General features: G+C 40.6%; 1 pseudogene; it reads right to left on the bottom strand.

The window, feature by feature from the left end:
* Positions 1 to 3,255: 3,255 nt before the first annotated feature.
* LOC108521038 (60S ribosomal protein L7-like 1 pseudogene) lies at positions 3,256 to 4,054 on the bottom strand (annotated as a pseudogene).
* Positions 4,055 to 5,705: the final 1,651 nt, after the last annotated feature.

Raw genomic sequence — 5,705 nt, 5'->3', positions numbered from 1 at the left:
TATGTGATTTATTTATACTGATCTTTCCGGATCACTGACCAAGTCAACCAAGGGTGCCAAAGTTGACCATTCATGCACCGAAGACTGAGACATTCCCTATTTTTTGACTGACTTTGCTTTCTTATATGGCAAGCAGGGATTCAAGAGCTGGCCTGGGTGTCTGCTGAGTGTGAAGTGCCATTTGGAGGCCTTGCCTCTACTGGAGGACCACAGGTGTTTAAGATGTCCACAATGAAAAGTCTCTTAGGGTTAAAGCATTTTTTTAGCTAAGGATGCTGAGATTGTGGAAACAAAATGAAATAAATGAGCAACAACAACAACAGCGAAGCATCTGGAATCAGAAATCTAAAGGACCAGTCTGCAAAGGATCAGACCTTAGGGTGAGTGTTGAGTGTTGCTTCTTTCCCAATTAAGCAGGTGATGGCCCTGCTTATATTCCATAAGAGAGACTGACTATAAGCACTCAGGTTTCCAGATGTTGAGGCAGGATTTGAAGTCAGAAATGACTCTGTCTCTTAGTTCTGAGTGATCATGGAAAAGCAACTTAGTCTGTTTCGACCTCAGTTTCTTCATCTGTAAAATGCTACAAATCTGGGTTGGGAGGGCAGTGGGGTGCTGCGGAGATTAGATTAAATTGGACAATGCATCAGAAAGCTCTTGGTAAATTCAGTGGTATGTACCCACCTGTTTTACATTAATGACCAATTGATGAATTTAGGAGGTCTACATAAAAATGAAAACATATATTTTGGGAGAGCAAACAAATTCAGTTGTTTTGCATTCACATTATCTTTTAAAACATTAATTTCATGATAAAATGACTCTGGGTGAATGTGAAGCAGGTAGGGGCATTTCTTTGACTGAGGTAGGTGGGAGGCAGGAGAATGAAGTCAGGAGCCAGAACCTTATCTAAGGGAGGTTGTGAACGGCTAACCCAGGTGAAGGCCATGGGGTGGGAGAAAAGGGAAGAGTAATAAGGGTGTCAATCACGTCACTGTTTGTCTCAGGGCTGTCTTTTTGTAGGTATCTGAGTTATTTCAGGCGGTCTTTCTCAGTCACTGGGCTTTTAAATTGCCAATATCAAAATTACTGTGGTGATGCAGCAACTTATAGATCTTACAGTTATCAGATAATAGAGCCTGGTATCCTAGTAGCAGGAGCATTGAGGGGGAAATAAGACTGAAATAAATTTTAATGGACCTCTCTATCTTCCAATTGTGTTTCACACACCTTCGACTTCTGTTTGGAGAGGTGAAGTTATGTTTTACATTTTCAATTTCAGAGAGGAGCAAATCAAATTTTTTTTTGTTTGTTTGTTTGACACAGAGTCTCACTCTGTTGCCCAGGCTGGAGTGCAGTGGTGCAATCTTGGCTCACTGCAGCCTCCGCCTCCCAAGTTCAAGCGATTCTCCTACCTCAGCCTCCCAAGTAGCTGGGACTACAGGTGTGTGCCACCACGCCCGGCTAATTTTTGCATTTTTAATAGAGACAGGGTTTCACTGTGTTAGCCAGGATGGTTTTGATCTCCTGACCTCATGATCCACCCGCCTTGGCCTCCCAAAGTGCTGGGATTACAGGTGTGAGCCTCTGTGCCCAGCCAGAAAATCCACATTTTTAGGGTGATTTTGTCTTTATATATAGGGTAACTCCCAACGGGAGACAGATGCAAATATCAGGTAATAGAAATCATTATGGTATCTATTCTGTATTTTATACCTTTTTTGACAAAGGATAAATTTGGAGTCTACAAAATCCTATAGCATCCATAAAATGTTTTCTATCCTCCATGCATATTTAAACCGTCCTAAACAAAAATGAAGTTCTCCTGTCTCTGAGAGGAGATTCCCAGTGTCCCTTGAAAACCCTCTTCAATATTTTGCTGGTCTGGTCTCCCATTCATGTTACTTTTTCCTTAACTGAAGATGGAGACTAGCTTATTGTCACACTTCCTGTGGTGACACTTTGTGTCATTGCATCCCTGTCACCGTTGTCCCTCAATTAGTGCTTGTTGAACGAATGAATGAATGAAAAAGTACATGAATGAATGAATGAGTGAATGATTTTTGCTTCTAATGTACTCCATTGGCATGTCTTCTTTCTAGTCAGAATAATTCTAGTACTTTCAAGTTTTATAAGGAATCTGCCTTCTTTTTGAACACCAAAACCTTTTGGTTGGCTCTTTACTTAATGCTCTCTATGTTTTTCATGTTCCTCTTTGGTTTGAAGTCCAGAATTGGAGACCAGTAAGGCCTATCAGGTAAAAATGTTAAAACTCTTAGTCATTTATAGAATAGAGTAAAAAGCGTCATTTCTTAGGACTCTGTGGCTATACCTGACTCAGGTCTAGCTTGTAGGCTTTGGGTCTTGAAATGTTTGAGTTGAAAGGGATTGAAGGAATTATTGTTAAGTGGTTTTGTTCTTTTGTTTTTGGTCTTGTCAGTTAGTTTGTTTTGATGTAATGATTAATTAATGTGGCTAAGGCAAAAGTCATTATCTCTTAGAAATACTCAAATATTTACAGATGAAATGTTATGATGTCTAGGGTTTGCTTTAAAAAAACAGCAGGAAAGGAGGGGCAAATTAAAGCAATAGAGATGAGACCAGATATATTGATAATTACTGAAGCTGGATTACTTATATTACTCTCACTACTTTTATAAATAGGTTCTTTCTTCTTCTTTCTTTCTTTCTTTCTTTCTTCTTCTTTCTCTTCTTCTTTCTCTTTCTTCTTCTTTTCTTGTCCAGATGTCGAAGATAATATATATAGATATACAGTTGATTTGTGTGCCTTTTCTTCCTGTATATGTGTTGCTATTAAGATCTTTTCAAAAACAAGGCCCTAAGAATCTCCAGGAATTCCAATTATGTCCCTGGGCTTGGTTTGACTCCTGCAGTAGTCTTAGGAGCCTTGTACAAATGCTAGGGTACTCATTTGGCAGACATTAGAACCCTAGGAAACAAGATGCAACGGAAAGCAAGACTCCTTCCTCCATGGAATGTGCTGATTTGCAAGACGATTTTTTTTTTGCGGCAGCCAATGTGGAAAACGCGGAATCGATATCTCTGTGTATATCGTGATGTATTGATGTATGTGCTCATTCTGGAACCATAGTACTGTCTTTTCTTTGACCTTCCTTTTCCAGTTTTTGGACGATAAAGCAAGAAATAATCTTCTCTGAAGGTATACTTGATAAAAAATTCCCCCCAAAAAAACCAAAACAGCATGCTTCCACGTTCATTTGATAAAAATTGCTCTTATCTATTGTGTTGACCCCTGGCGTCTAGTTCAGCAGGGATGAGCTGATTGATGCTTTTGCCCCAATAGCCAGATATGCCCATCCCCTGATGGAGCCATCCTATGTGGTGCATGTCAGTTGTCCTATTCTGTATGAGTCAGGCCACTGAGAGGTGGAAAGGGTGCAAGAACCATGAGATTTCCTGGAAATGCTTCCCTGGGAAGGCAATTTCATGAATGAGGTCTTCCAAGCAAATGACACCAACCCTCCCCAGATGCTCCTCAATCACTGTGTTGTCTGTCAGAGGGATGGTCTTACTCTTGACCTGGGCTTGTCCACATTTCAAAGTGAGTTCCCGGTCACACAATTTGGAAATCCCCAGGTCACACAACGCTCCACTATATGCAGCATTTTTAGGTTTTGGGGGATGACTTTTACAAAGACACCACTCAAAATTTTCTTTAGGCGAAGTCTTGCAATGGTTCTCTGCACCAGTAAACTCACACCATCAATCCTTTTGATGCATACAACAAAGGCCTAGGAATGTTTATCTGGTGATTCCAAGGCGTGAGGTTTCACTTCTAGTCATCTGAGACTCACCTTGTCACATTTCTGCTGCCAGGAATCATATAGGAATAATTCCAGTTGCTTAAACCTGGCCCTTTTCCTTTCCTCTGCTCCTTCTTTGCCAAAAGTGCCTGCTTTGCCTGGATGGCTTTGGGGGCTTGATAAGCCTTCCTCTTTTTCAGGAGATTTTCTGGAACCAAAGGGATTTTTCTTTGCTCTTGGTCCCCCGTCTTTCTAGTGTTGCAGCTACTCTAGATTTTTTCATAATACAAAGTTAAGAAAACTATATTTAGACAAACTTATTCTAGATGAGAAAACCCAAGACCCAAACATCACAGAGCTAACAAAATGGAGACTGGGACTAGAAGGCAAGTCCTCTGTCTCCCCTTGACATGCTCTTTCTGGTAAACCATGTATCAGTTCAGCTTGTTGTGCTCTCCCTGTGGACTTAATTTTTGTCACCATCAGCCTGGTAATAATAACTTCAACATGCAAAGGCCATTAACAATTCTAGTCTACTTCCAATCTAAGTTTACCATCCCCTGTGATTTTAATAAGCATAAAAATTTCCCTACTCCAGGTAACTCTCAAAAGAGAAAACAATGTTGATGTATCTCTTTGTTCTAGCATTCTTTGGAACCAAAATAAAGGATTGTTAGGGAAAAAAACCCAGACAAACATATGTGCAAGGAATTTCAAAAAAGGAATAGTCACTAAACATATTTAAACTTTTAAACAAGAAGTTGCACACTGCAACAGAATCTAAATAATATCCCAGAAGTAATTACTAATTTAAGTGTGTAATGAAATGATAAAATGCTTTGATAGAGCTCTGGCCTGCGGAGTCTCTGTGATACATCCAGCATCTTGGCAGCCATCCAAGGCCCAGAGTGGCTTTGAGTTTGGAATGTTTATTTCATCAGGAGCCAGGACCACCTCAGGAAGTCACCTGTGCCCAGATCACTCAGGGTTGCGTGGTTTTATTCATGTTCCCCTGGAAAAAGAAACAGCGAGCATTTCTTCATTTGAAGGAAAGGAATAGGGGTTGGTCTGAAGAAGGGAGGAGAAGGAGAATTATGTGTGTACGGGTGGCTGAGAGTGGGTGTGGGAGGAAATAGTTGGGGAGTTTCCTCATTCAGGTAACCCTAAGGTAAGTACCGTGAAATGGTTAACAGCAAACTGTCAGAGTAGTGTAGCTGGAATACAAATGTGTTAGTAGGAAGCATTAAGTCAGGTGATTTACTCAGGTGAGGAGAAGTACTGCAGGGTGAGCCCTAACTAGGAAGTTGCCTTCCTGTTCAGAACCGGGGGAGATCATGAGTGAGATAGTTCTAAAACCAGGGAGTGCCATAAGGAGGAATTTCTAAACTAATGTGGAATTCAAATGGCACTCACTTCTTTAAATAGGTTTCGAAACATTTTGGGTTAGGTTTAAGACAGCTCCTTTAAGTGATTTGTATTTCATAGACAAGCCACAAGCATTCTGTCCATTTTTCCCCAATCAGAATTAATTCTCCCTGCTCATAAGATGCATGTCATCAGCATAAAATTATTCTCCTCCCCATACTTTTTTGATTGTGGCCTCCAATTCCCAAGGTGATTTAAAACTTATAAAAAGAGGTTCATATTAACGATGGATTTCAATTTTAAACAAGCTTCTCAGTGAGAACCAGTGTGACATGAAAGCATACTTCCAAGTGAATTGTGTATTCATTTAAAGTTTAGGAAAAAAATAAAAACAAACCCTGCTTTACTCCCACCCAGCGTGTAACTCCAGGTCACCACCCCTGGAACATTGTGCCTTTGAGCTTTGGACTGGATTTGTTTCTGAGGTTAAGAGAAGTGTGTGGCAGATGTTGGGAGGCAGTTGGGGGTGGGGGTGGGGAGCAGGGATGAAGGAGC

Source organism: Rhinopithecus bieti, unplaced genomic scaffold (assembly GCF_001698545.2).
Source record: "Rhinopithecus bieti isolate Rb0 unplaced genomic scaffold, ASM169854v2 scaffold_55189, whole genome shotgun sequence".
NCBI lineage: Eukaryota > Metazoa > Chordata > Mammalia > Primates > Cercopithecidae > Rhinopithecus > Rhinopithecus bieti.
This window is presented reverse-complemented; position numbering and strand designations above follow the sequence as displayed.